At 34.6% G+C, this 14,609-nt stretch overlaps 1 pseudogene across 1 annotated transcript in view; it reads right to left on the bottom strand.

Moving 5' to 3' along the window:
• The window catches only part of LOC147510543 (exocyst complex component SEC6-like), a 39,710-nt pseudogene extending 36,861 nt beyond the window's left edge, over positions 1 to 2,849 (bottom strand). The window contains exons 1-7 of the transcript XR_015218931.1: positions 2,708 to 2,849; positions 2,469 to 2,622; positions 2,354 to 2,392; positions 2,200 to 2,288; positions 2,030 to 2,120; positions 1,818 to 1,907; positions 1,612 to 1,691 (exon numbers count right to left, since the gene is read on the bottom strand). The product of XR_015218931.1 is annotated as an exocyst complex component SEC6-like (transcript). The remainder of the gene's footprint in view (positions 1 to 1,611; positions 1,692 to 1,817; positions 1,908 to 2,029; positions 2,121 to 2,199; positions 2,289 to 2,353; positions 2,393 to 2,468; positions 2,623 to 2,707) is intronic.
• Between the last annotated feature and the right edge of the window lie 11,760 nt (positions 2,850 to 14,609).

Genomic DNA, 14,609 nt, shown 5'->3' with positions numbered 1-14,609 from the left:
CCAAAACAAAATTGCCAACCGCAACCAAACAAACCCGAACCGAAAACTATGAATTTAATCAAATCTTAGATATATCAATTAATTTCAACCACACAATTTATAAAGCCTATACAAAATTAATATTTTTTTGTTTGAATCGAGGGGGGGGGGAGGGGAACACGGCAACACCAAAGGTGAAGAAACACGAGGGAGGATGCAGAGGGTTTATATTCTGATTTACAACAAATCTGAAAACGGAGTAGGGCTGTCAATGAATCAGTTTGGGTCGGATTTTGGAAATTCCATTTCCGTAGCGATAAGATAATAGTGTATCCAAAACCAACCTGAACCGATAATATTATAGTGCATCCAACTCCAAAACAAATTGATACGGTATATTGCCAAACGCAACCAAACAAACCTGAACCGAAAACTATGAATTTAATCAAATCTTAGATATATCAATTAATTTCAACCACACAATTTGTAAAACCTATACACAATTAATCATAAATCTTACTAAAATGTCATCCTATCAATTTGGGCTCATATCGGTTAAGTGGATGGCAAATCTGTAACCAAACCAATATCTAATCGAACTTACAATTGAACCCAACTACCGAACCAAAACCAAATTACCAAACCCGAAACGGCTTTTATCAGTTTGGTTAGGGTCGGTTATCAGGTTTTATCCGAACCAATTAACAGTCCTAAATGGGAGTATCCAAAATGGTGGGGACTGCCAATGGCATCATTGAGGTGGGCCCAACATCCAATAAATTGGCAAAAGAGAGGGTGGAGAAACACGAGGATGGAGAAACAGGAGGTGGCATGCACAGAAAACCAACACTGCCTTTTCCCATCTCCATTTGCATCATTTAGAAGGTTGGCTCGCTAATCAGAAGGGGCTCACAACGAAACTTGTAGTGTGCTTTTCCCAACCTTTGTACAATTTACTATATTTTGATAAAGAAAAAACAACCAGTAGTGGCAGAGCTGCAAACGTACGTCTATGATGTTGACTTCTAATACAAAAGATACTGTTACAAGATTATTATGACAAGTCCATTCAGATTTGTGAAACACAAACAAGAAGGTAGGAGCCCACACAGAGCAATAACATATGGCATCAAACTTACTTTAAAATGTGAAAAACCAAAGTAACCAATAGGCTTATGTACTTGATTTAAGATGCAAAATACCAAAGTAACCAATAGGCTTATGTACTTGATTTAAGATGCGAAATACCAAAGCAACCAATAGGCCTATGTACTTGATTTAAGATGCGAAATACCAAAGTAACCGATAAGCTTATGTACTTGATTTAAGATGTGCAAGTACCAGATTAACCAATAGGCTACTCAATTTGACTAATGTTATTCTATGACATGGGAAGAAAGAACGACAACATATTGTAAACCAGCTGCAAGATATATTTCCAGGTTCTCTGCCTCATTCGTCCATCTAAATGACTTAAATCATGTCTGTATTTCTTTATTTCCATCTAGGGATCAAAATGAATCATGTTGAGGATAAAAAATTCACAAAATTCTTCGAAGGATAACTTAGCAATATCTAAACAATAATAAAAAAAAAAAAAACACTCAACAACAACAATAACAGCACACATACCTCAGCCTCCCAACTTCTTCCTTATGAGACCCGGCAGCTGCTAATGCAAACCTCCTCTTTCCATCAAGCGCCGTCAACCTCTACTCAGCATAAGCATGAAAGACAGCAAAAAAAAACAAATAGACCCTTAAAATCACATCTATAATTTTTCTATAGTACAACGGAAGAATAGTTTCCATTTGTACATAAAAATTCAGTAAGGATACCTCATATGTGTTAATGAGCTCCTTGTCATCACTAAGAGACTGGCGTGCTTCTGCTGCTTCCACAGAAATGGACATCATTCCCTCCACATCCTAACATATAATAAAAAGTTAAATAGAAACTAGACAACTTCAATATGAATCTCTAGCTTGAAAGAAGTTCATGTATAATAGGATGGCCTTGGAAATCAAGGTTAAGAGAAAAAAAGATTAACCTTGAGAGTTGTGTTTAGATTGTTCCTGGCATTGCTAAGGAGCTTTATCTGATCATGGTTTTCTATTAGCGTTTGACATTCTTGACATAGCCTGATACTCATAGAAAGAAGAATATCAAAACACAAATAGCTGTAATTCTACATTCTAAATGTAAGACAATAAGGCATACTTTTCAATGGAAAGAAAGTTCTCGCGGAGATGGTTTATTGCATTCTGAGATAAAGAAAGTGCTTCAAGGCCAGCTTGTGCTTGTTCAACCTGTATGGACATTATTACACATTCAATAGCAAGTGAATAAATAATTTGTAAATATAAGATGGTACCTGCTCCGCAACCATTGTACTGAGTTGTGCATCGTTTGCCTGACAATGCACGTGTAAATAAATAAATAAATACATACAAGTAAATAATGAGAGAAAATTAAACAATTGTACGTACCTGTTGTCGGGAAATATAGTCAGACTTAATTGAAGAAATGGATGATAAGAGTTCAGGAAGTGGCAATAGCTTTGCAACTTCTCGAACTGCAGCTTCTTTTGCTTCTATTCCGAGATCTTCGACCATCATTTTTATTTTGTATCAAAACTCACTACTACACATTAATCAAACAAACAAACACTAGTACTAGTCAATAAATTACCAAAGTGAAAAAGTAAGATCTAATTTAAATAATTTACCTGAGGAAATAAAAAGCCACTTTTATCTCTAAGATAGTTTTGAGTATTGAGGAAAGAATGAGGAGGATGTTGGAACGGTAAACCAACTCTTTTCTGTTCACGTGTGGACTTTTTTGGTAAACAATATGGACGGGTGTATCCGATCACGACCCAACCGACTTTCTTGGCGAGTAGCGAATTTTTATATCTTACCCTTTAAAGCACCTCCCTCAATTATTATATTCAGCTTGCCACATTTTTAATTATTTAAAAATACCTCCTCCGCTTCACTAATATTTTTATATTGTTTTTGTAATTAGAATTAGAATTCAAATAACCAAACTACCTCTCTAAATATACGATAGATAGGCTGAGAGATAGGTTTAAAGACTTGAAAAGAAAATCCATGCACTGTTGGCATACTTAACTTGTAATAATTATTTTTAATTTTTGGGTAAAGTAGTGATACCCGTTTGAAGAATATGTCTTTTGGCGATATCTCCTACATTTTCAATTTCCATTGGTCAAGAGTTACTTGACTTTGTTAAATCGTGGACATGACCAAAATACCCTTCCAAGTGGAAACTGAGCCTTCACACATCAGATGACCATTATGTCCTTGATTGTTGATTTGATGAGATGAAAACAAATCGTTAATTCATCCCACAATACAATGTTTGCTTTGAGTAGTATCTCCAATAAGCACCTAAATATGTATATATTTTTTTTTTTTTTTTCTTAAGTGGAAATTTTATTGATAATGATAATGAGTTTTACAAATAATTAAGACAAACGTGCAACAAGCTGCGCCGCAAGTCCTTTCTGAATTTGTGTTTTTTTTTTTTTTTTTGTTGAGGTCTGACCGTTTGTTTAAGAATTGATAGTGAAAGAAATGAGAAAGAGCATACGAGTTTGTTATGGGTGATTAGAATTATACAAACTGACCAGTTGGGCTTTGGGCCTTTGACTTTTAGTTTTAGTCTCATCAACTCATCAAACATATTCAAATACACATTTGACCCTCTTTAATGGTTTTGTACTCAAAATAAATGATAAATGATAATTTTGTAAGGGCAAAAAGAGAAGTAAAAAAAGGTTGGTTTATTGGAATATTTTTATTAGTTTTTTTTTTCATACTATTTTTTTTGTTAATTATATTCTTACCATAGTTGTGAAAGTTTTTGGGGTGCGATAGTGGAAGTTTGCTAAAAAAAATTGGGGGTGCGAATCCTTATAGTTTGAAGATTTTTGTAGGTAATTAGTTATGTGGTAGTGGAGTTTTTCTAATCTTAGAGGGTGCGACCGACCCCACATGCACCCCCCTATATCTATCTATGGTGACATACAAATCATGGTTGTACTTACCTACTATTAACTAATAAATACTAACTAAGTCACAACTTAAACAAGACATAATATAAAGCACACAACCCTCCTCTATCTTTCTTCAATGGGTTTTACATCACTTCTTCTTCCCACCTGCATCACTTCTTCTTTCCCTTCTTTGCTTTCCCTTTCACTTGAGAAGAACTTTCTTCAGCTGCGGAAACAGGCGTGTCTTTCAACTTAAAATCGATTGAAAGTAGTAAATAAATCTCTGGAGGAGAATCCGGAATTGGAGAAGGTAGATAATCCGGAGTTGGAGAAATTGAAAAATATAGTTTATGACGTGTAAGTGCTTGTTTTCCAAGTTCCGGTCCAAGTTCCAAAGGTGTATTTTATAAAGAACTCACTGGAAAGACATAGTATTCATATTTAGGGGGAGAATATGGAAGCTTTTTGTTTTCCATTGAGAGAAAGTATTGTCACTACACCATAATGGTCATTTTGTAACATGTGACGCGCTCTTTTTGTGTGTGAGATGGTATGTGGATGATGTAGATAGATGATGGTCGTTGAACAAAATAGAAACGTATAAAAACCTAATTATCCCTCAATAAGTAAATGATGAATAGGGTATCGTTCCACTTTTAAGTGTATATTATGTGAAGGACATGATTAGAAAGGGGGTTTGAGGGATTAAAAACTATTATTATAGATATTATAGATTTTAATGCTAAACTAAACTAAACTAAATAAATTATTGAGAATTTATAAGATAGAGAATTCAAGAGATTAGAATCCACCAATACTTTTGATTCAATGACCTTTTGTTTCATGGTTATTCTCACAAGTAGACTACAATTAGGCAATCGAGCGAGTGTTAATGCCCTATTAGACGAAATATCGTTAACGAATAACTCTACTTAAGGTTGTTCATAAGTTTATGCTACTAGTATCTTCTTTCCTTTTATGTGAGCTTGGGCAGCTATTCAATGAATCACCATCTAAGACAAACACAAGGAATATTTCACTTATATTAAAATACTACACAACTATAAGAAAAGTACAGAATAATAGTATAATATTCAATTATAATAAATAAAACCATATTCTAGCATTATATTCAATTGCAATAAATAAAGGCATGTCACTAGCAAATATTCAATTGCAATAAATAAAACCCTAAACTAGCACGATATTCGATTGCAATAAATAAAAACCTTAATCTATATTTCCATCCCCTGGTCTGGGTAATGGAATTAATAATTAAAAACATAAAGAACTAACCTGATTGGAAAGCACCATGAACCAAAAGAATCAACGAACCCTAATCATTGGCTTCATCTTCTCCCTTAAAAGAGAAGATTAGCATTCCATAAAAAAGGAATAACACGAAAAACGAGAAGAAGAAGAGTCGAAAAACATAAGACTAGAAAGACTAATTTATTAAAACTCGACAAGTTAAAACCGAATATTTTATTATTAATCTCTCTTTGCCTCAAGTTATGGAGACAAGAGTATAAGTGAATTAGCCAATTACATGAGGCATTTAGGTCCTCTATTTATAGAGGTTACAATGAGTTCTAGAAGCATTCCAACCCGTGGTTTGTTTCCTAGTACAAATCAACTTCTTCCAGAGTCCAACTTCGTCTCCAAATCTGTGAAGGAATGGCTACAGTGTCGGTTCTCGCATCTAAAGGCATGAACCTCGCGTCTGGACGCACGATCCTTGCGTCTCAAATGCAAGACTCTATTTTTCCTCTTTTGCTCCATAATTCTTTTCTCTTTTGCGGGCTTTGGTCCAAGTAATGAATCCTTTGGCCTTGGGCTTCCAAATAGGCTTTAAAATAGGTCCAAGTCGAATCTTTCATAACTTTAATTATTTGCCCTTCTCCATGATTGTCCACGGGCTTTCCATGTGATCCTTAATGCTCTGAATTGTTCCGTTTTATCCCTTTTTCTCTAATATTCTACAAAACTCTCTTTTTCACCTGTAGAATCATAAAATATGACTTACAAACACTATTAGTCTACTAAGATGGCTAAACAAGAGGTATAATCGAGGGTTAAAATGCACTTTTTGAGCACTTATCACAACTCCCAACTAGCATTTTGCTAGTCTCTTAGCAAATAAAATAAAAAGAGATAAGTGATCAAAATCACATTTTAATAACAAAAATAAAATCCTAACTCACTTTCGCAGGCATTGCGATTGCATTTACCATATGCAACAAGGATTTAAACATTTAAGTTCCCCAAAAAGGATGAGTTATAGTCTCGTGAGGGTTTTTAAGTGATATACCCACAAAATCAATCAATAGCATATTCAAGAATGATAGTATTTTTCAGAGAGAGAAATTTCTTACCCACTTAGTACTTACTCCAATAGACGGTCTCCCTTGCTAACTACATTGCTGCAAAGACTCATAGATTATGATAGGAGATAGTAAAAATTGACAAAATTCTCAAGCAAGGCTTATGTGTGTACTGAGTCAATCTCCTATACTCTCCTATCTAAGAAACGGAATCCCTAGTTTACCATAGGTAGATAATCTCGACTTTCAATCCTCACCGATCATACTCTCATAAAAGAATCTCTCAGAAGATGGTCTACTATTTTACCTCATGTATGTGGGGAAAACAATAATGAATACGAACATCCGACATACTACCTTGAAAAATGAACTTCTAGATGACAGTAGTCTCATGGAAAGAATGTCAATCACATATGAAGTGTCGGGTCTTTCACTTTAGCATCCTCTCACCTATTATAGACTTCGTACCATCACTACAAGAAAATGGACTTTATGCCACGGATGTCCCGGATTTTTAGTCACGGACTCACTTGTTTGTCAATAGACAAGGACCTAGCTAGTTGACAAAGGTCCGTGACAAGTTTCTGATGCGTTTAGCCACTGTTGGGCTACGGTTAAGACCATGGCTGGTGCCACGGTCTTCACCGTTGGATACTTGTGTGAATGTGTTCCAACGACTTAAGATTTTCTTTTGTTGTCGTGAACCATAGGCAAAGATGTACCGTATATATAACATTAATCTCATATAAAACTAACAAAAAAGAAATGTTCAACAGAACAAAGATGAACTCAATCCATCAACACTTTCTCTCGAGATTATGAGATAAGAGTTAAAAGATCTTGTTGTTTGAAGTTGGGGACGCATTTGGGTGTCTTCTTCCAACGATTCTCAAAGGTAAGAAATTAGAAATGATATCCTTTGTTCTTTATCATGGTAGTTCTATAGATTCACTCTGGGTTTTCAATGTTCATTATGATTCTATGTTTTCTCGAAACCCTAGTTCATGAAAAGTGTTGCTTTATCTTAAAAGGTCGCTAATTTCTTGACGATATAGGATTTAAGAAGGGAAATCCGGCTTTCAAAAATTTTATTGGTCGAATTTCTTATAAATTTTCAAAATGTTTATTTTAGAAATTAAAGAATAGAAGAAATTGAGCTCATAAATGAGCTGCGCTATCTGGCTTCTGAACAAGGGTTCTCAATTAGAAAATTGTAGTGGGGAGATTAACTTGAGTCTGTAACACTTTTTTGATGTTGTAGAAATGTGCGAGCTTGGTCAATTAGAAATTGACGAACTTCTCTTTTCAACTCTGTCTTTGTTTGAATTGAATGGTATGCACTCATTAATATTCATGTGTCCCTCAAAACCCTTATTTTAGAACTGAATTAGAGACTAGAATATCAAAGAAAAAATTAATTACAATTATTATTATAAAAAAAATAGGTACTCTTGGGGTAGTGAAATAGTCTTCAGGTCGTATTCAACGTGGGTTTTTGTGTTAAGTTACCATAAATTCAAAGGTAAAAAAAAAATTCCTTTTTGTTCTTCTCATATAAATTTTGCAGATTGGTTTTATTGTTTTGATTTGAAAACTTGAATGTCCTTGTTAGTTTTGTTTATATTCTTATCAGCCTACAGTTTGTTTTAAACCTTTGTTCATTTGTAAGTGGTTTTGTTCTTGTATCCCTAATTCCTTGTGTATATAGGTTTATGAAAGAGTACAAATATGAATTTGTTGAGTACGATTTTGAGGGGTAAGTACTCCAGATTTGTTTATAAATATATATGATCTGCTAGCCTTATCAACCATTCTAGTTACAGAACAGTAGATCTCGGTTGGTACTTAAATGGAAGGTGGAGTTAGGTATAACAATGTTCTAGAATTGAGTATTTCGAGTTAAGGATTGGTACTCACTACTAAGTAACATGGGTAGTCCTAAAGGTGCTGGGAATTGGCTAACTCTATTTATTATAACTGTAAAATTGTTTTAATTTATATACTGCCATCAATCTTTGAAAAACTTAAGGCTTTGTCCATTTGTTTGTGCTAAGTCAGTTTGCATTTAGTGCCGCCTCTGCTTCCCGAATTGCACGGTCGCCAATGCCTCCACTGGTAATTCGTCCAACAAAGAAAGGCTGTATTTTTCAGCTTTTATGATAATTTGTCATAGGAAGGACCTGTTAACATTTTTTTTTTTTTGCTTGGAAGGACATGTTAACTGTTACTTTCAATTGGTTCATAGCAATGTGTATATTTTTTTCTTCTTTAGGTTAGATTGGTTCTTTAGTTGAGGATAATTCTTTACGTGAACTTTGGGTTTCTATACTCGGTGAGTTAGAAGTTGGAACCTTTTTTCTAGTTGTCATTCATTTTTCCGGATGATGATAATAATTTATCAATGCTACTTTTATTTGTGATTGATATATACATATAATAATGGGTTATCTTGTATATTTAATTGTTCAATATTTGATTGCTTTGGTAGCTTGTATAAATGCTTTGTTTCTACTTGTTGCTTAGATTTCTATCCCTGTGAAATTAAAGCTTTGTTGGCTAGTCAATTTTCTTAGAGAAGCTTCTTATCACAGAAACTCTTTCCAACTAGACACTGGCCTTGTAGTGATTCTCTGTTTGTGGAATTGATGTTGTTGCTTCTCCTGTAAATTACTACCATTTCCAGACTTGTTTGACGAGGTAATGCGATAGAGTATTGAATTGTAATCTGTTTTTTGCCATTAAATACTTGAGAGAGCTATTAGGTTCATAAGTGGTGTTGCTTTTGACAAATAGGCAGCATCCTAGCTTTGACACAGTTTGTTTTCTTCGTATCACAGATTTTCAGACAACCATTAATTAACTTCTCATTTAATACTTGTTATAGGAAACTAGTGTAGTGACCCTAATTGTCTTATTTGAAATTTTATTGTACGATTTTGTTTGTTCTTTACAGTAAAAGTAGTGCCCAATAAGCAATAAGCTATGGTCTTATGTATCAAGGTATACCAAAGGTGTTGTAGTTTTTTTAAAGTATACATAAGGTACTTAATTTGGGACATGAGATGGTACTTAATTTTTTAAGGTGAAACGGTTTAATTCTAACATCTCTATGCTCTTATTATGAAGCTCGTAGAAACTAGTAACTGGTGCGGTCGTAAGAGAGGCAGAAGAACTTTGGGGCTAAAGGTTGTAAGAGTTTTAGTTCTTGTGCATTTTCTTTTGATGGGGCTATTGTCATATTATTGATTTGTACATCACTTGGGGTTAATACTTTTCATAATTCCAGACTTCTGATGCCAACAATTGATTGCCCCTCCATGGAACTTCAGAGCAAGAGTATGTACATCCATCACGATCACGCACAAGTTTTAATGCACGAATTCACTCTTGTACTACTTTGTTTTTTATATGATGTAGTTTCATGTATTTTCCTGCAGTCGTTCTTCAATTGCTTCAGATGCTCATACAGATCTTGGGAGTGTAGGAGCATTGCCCGGCGAGGACTTGGACCAACTGGGAGGGCCATACCAACTGGAATTAAAAGAGGGAGTAGTAATTCCCACTCGTAAGCTTCCTGCTCCAACATTTTTTTTATAAATTTCAAGCCATTCACTTTATGCTAACTGTAAGATCCCTAAATGTAGTTTATTTATATTGAAATTCAACAAGAAGAGTCATATTATCTGTTCAATGCAGATCCTTATACCATGGCTTGTCTCATTTTTTAGCTTATTAGATGTACGAATATTTGCCTAAATATTATCTTATAGTTACTTTAGATGTTTTTTGGCTGCTTAGATTCACTTGTTTTATATACTCTAATACATATGTAGATGGTTGATGAGATTACCCAATTATGTACATAGTTGTACGTACATCTAAAGCTTCTAAGAGTAGTCAAACAATATTTGATGTTACTTGAATTAAAGATTTGATGATGAAGCAATCTTGTGTAGGGAATCTTTCCAGCGTAGATCGCACGGAAACTGGTAGCTATAGCCCTCTGCGTCTGGATGAGGAAAGACGTCGATCGTTAAGTGAAGCTGCTCAGTTTGTTAAGGACTTGGAGAAATAGGAAGATCAATCCCAGCAGGAAAAGCAAGAGGCAACAGCGGTTCCCACTCGTAAGTTTCCTACTCCAACATTTTAATATAAATTTCAAGCCATTCACTTTTGATGCTAACTATAAGATACCTCTGTGTAGTTTACTATGTATTAAGATTCTACAAGAAGGGAAACATATGCTTACTGCAGACCCTTATACCATGGCATCTTTTTTAGCATATTAGTCCAATTGTACGGATATTTCCCTTATTATTATCTCACATCAACTTTGAGATGCTTTGTTGCTGCTTAGGTTCACTTGTGTTATAGAACCTAAGTACACATATTGCTCTTCGATAAGATTACACAATAATGTTGTTGTGCATCTACGTTTCTAGGAGTAGTACAGTTGTTGTTGTTGTTGTTGTAATGGTGCTTTGAGTTACAACGGTCCTTGATGAGGTGTTTTTCTTCCCTTGAAGTTGTTATATATATATGGTATTGTGTTTTTCTTCCCTTGATCAGAAAGTGGAATTACACGACGCCTATTTGGAGATGGTATTGATCCACCAACACTTGAGGGAATTGAAATTTCATTTTTTACTTTCTTCTAATGATTTACATGGTTTTTCAATTAGGATTGGATTCTAGCTTGAAGGATTCAACTGATGTATGACAATTACCTTTGTAGTTCTTTAACGGAATTCAGTTAGTATTAAGTTTTAGTTGCTTGAGTTCAGACCACGTCAAGTTCTAAGAACAAATAAAGTGTTTGTTTCTGAAAGTTTTCTTTTGTTTCTTTCCCAGCTGACTGTGAAGAAAGCCTTGCTTCCAAGCTAAGTAGTTGCCAAGCGTTAGGCCATGTCAGTATTCAAATTGAAGCCACTATCCTGAAGACGGACCTTAAGCTTGTTGACATACACGCGACTTTGGCGGGCCAGGATTGGGATGTGTGTTTTTTTTTTTTTTTTTGGATTGGGAAGTATCATTTTAATTTTGCATGTACATTCAGTCATTTGTATTTTGAAGTCAGGCGTAACTCATGATTTTTTAATTGAATGACTTGTATCTAATGTCATCAAGATGTTGCTCTTTTGGTTTTGTATTGTTATGTTTGTTTGTTTTGGATTTGCACTCGGAATACTGTTTGTTAGTAAAAGAAGTTTTGGTTTAGTATTATAGATGATTGGTGGTTGTATATAAAACAATAATTATATATTTTTCTTTTTTTTTAAAATCTAAAATGTTTTAGCCACGGCCAATGTCTGTAGCTATTGTACAAGCAATATGCGTGGCAAAGCAACTTTTGCTACGACTTTTTCCACGGCTATTCTTAGTGGAAATTGCCATGGCTTTCCCCACGTCCATTATCAGTGGGAAGTTGCTACGGCTTGAGCTGTTGCGTGGACCGTAGCATTTACCCATGGTTTTATGTTGTAGGTAAACTTTTACTGACAGGTCGAAACCCTACGGTCTTGTGACAGTCGATATCAGTGGCGAAAGGTTTTTGCCCACGGATTTGGGCCGTGGCTAAAAGTCTAATTTCTTGTAGTGCATACTGTAGTGATAAGTCATGGGTTCTAACTTGGCTTGGGTATTGGTTTATGAAGGAAAGGTAAAAAGGATTCAAAGGTTGTTTCTTAAACACTAAGGGTTTTACTTCATTCTTTAGAAGATTTCTTCAAATTATGTATTGCAAATAAATTTTTTCCTTTGTCTTAACTTTCCATCCATTCTGTTCAACTTATTTATTTATTTATTATTATTTTTTCTTTAGCTTAGTGGTATATCTTTGATTAGTACTGGATATGCTTGTTTTCCACTAGCTTCTTTCACTTAGAACAGAATGATGGTCTTCATTGTATCTCTCTAGTATTTTCTTGTAATCTTCCTTTTGTGTTATTTCTTCCTCTTTGTGCCCCTCGTATTCTCAAAAACATATGGGTATGGCTGATAAAGATTTTGGCTATACTCCTTGTCTGGAGTTGGGTAAAAGGTAAAAGGTTTTATGAAAGAAAATGGCTTATTGTAAGGCTAAAAAAGGTTTAACATGATGGTCATACTAGGTGGGATAAATGATGAATATATAGGTCACTACTTGACTTATCAGTATGATACTCTGTTTCGAATAGACTACAAGACCTAATGGTTATCTCCCCAATTGATGTCACTTCGTGATTAACCAAATCAATGAATAATGAGACTATATTGCAACGACATAAAGAATTGAAAGATGTTGAGTCACTAAGACTCGGATTTTTCGTAAGAACTCTTCAAAGAATGGGTATAAAGCTAAAGTCTCACGGGCTAAGTCTAAAAAATCTACTTTCAGTTTACTAGGGGTTAAATCTCTCTTCTAGCAAAAGTACACAAAACTGACCAAGTACTATGGTGGTGCCTTGATAAAGAATTCTATCAACAAGAACTATGTCCGAGCATAATAAATAGTCTAAGCAGTAATGAAATCAACAATATCAATTATTCATTAAACTCAACACTAAGTAGTATAGAATATATATCCCAAACTCATCATTAAAATTCATTTTTCTCATGCTACTGATATAGAAAAAACAAAAATATTTTTATTTTTGAAAACTAATTTTCGAAATTCATTTATCAAGTACACCCTCCCCCAACTTAACAAATGCATTGTCCTCAATGTATAAAAATTAAGTAAATGAAATGAATGAGAAAAAGGGAAGATGTTACCATTGATGTCAAATATCATTACATGATTATTTCTCTGTCAAATAAAGGTTAAGCTCACAAAAATAGAGAAAATCATGTATAATTAGTCCAAATCAAAATTAATCCAAAAAATAAGAACATTTCCTTTTACCAAGATTTTTTTTTTCATTTTTCATTTTCATTTTTATTTTTTATTTTTTTTTGTTAGGTTTTTTTAAGTCAGATCCCTAAGACTATATATCATGCATTATCAATTTGGAGTGAGGAGATCATATTTTCTTACCCAAATCTAACGAATGTTTAGAGGACGAGGAGGTCTTATCTTGTGGGTTGTCAAAAATACTCCTTAGTATGCTAGAAAGATTGCTGGTGAAGTTGCTTCTCTACCTTGAACTATTTCAGGTCTGATGATTGTGTGATAGGCCTTGTGGTTCCTCTGTGTAGAAGATTGACGAAAATCTTTCTTTCTAACAGGACAATAGTATCTGATGTGCCCTTTACCACCACAGTAATGATAATAGATGTCTTGCTGACTACGCTCAAGGTGGGCGGTAGACTAGTTCACATACTTCTCTCATTCAGACAATGATGGTGTACAAGAAGCTTCAACAGTGCAATGTTTCTTATCAATATGGTCCACTTTATGCTTCAGAAGACTCATTTCAGTTTCTAGATTCTGTTGTTTTTCCAAAACTTCATTAAAATTCGATTCTCTAGCAAACGATTTTTTAAGCGTAAGTCCATTGTTCATCCTGAAATGTAGAGTTCATCTTCTCAAGATATGATACTCTCTCTGTCAATTTTCCATTCTGCTCACTTAAATTCTGAATTTTATGTAGAGATTCCAAGAACATGGCTAGCACACCTATGTGGTGGGGTTCTCAGGTTTGTCATAGTTTTCTGTAGATTGAGCACTCTCAATTGTATCTTCGAATGGGACAAATTCTTGTATCATACTATCAAGGAAGTACACCTCTTCACCTTCGGCGTCATCACAATCCTTATGCAACAAGTGAAAGATATTTATGTCTATGGACATCTTACCAAAGTTGATCTTCATTTCACCGTTGTGACAATTTATCAAAGCTTTTGCGGTAGCGAGGAAAGGTCGGCCTAGAATAATTGGAATTTTATCAAAGGCCTCCTTGGTGTCTATTACAATGAAATCCACTAGATAGTAGAAATCGGCTACTTGAACAAGAACATCCTCAACTATGCCTCTGGGAATCTTGGTAGAACGGTCAGCTAACTTCAATTTGACTTTTGTAGGCTTTAGGTTCTCCAGGCCCAACGCTTGGTACACATGATATGACAAGAGATTAACACTAGCACCAAGGTCTAAAAGAGCATTACTTGTGAATTTTTCTCCTATCTTGCATGATATTATAGGACTTCCTGGATCTTTGAGCTTGACTGGAGCTTGCTGAGGGATAATAGATGTTGTTTGTCCAGCTAGAAACGTTCGCTTTGGAACATGAGTACTTCTCTTTATGTTGCATGCATCCTTCAAGAATTTGGCATATGATGACAATTGCTTGATGGCTGTGAGAAAG

Source organism: Coptis chinensis, chromosome 3, assembly GCF_015680905.1.
Source record: "Coptis chinensis isolate HL-2020 chromosome 3, ASM1568090v1, whole genome shotgun sequence".
NCBI classification, from domain to species: domain Eukaryota; kingdom Viridiplantae; phylum Streptophyta; class Magnoliopsida; order Ranunculales; family Ranunculaceae; genus Coptis; species Coptis chinensis.
This window is presented reverse-complemented; position numbering and strand designations above follow the sequence as displayed.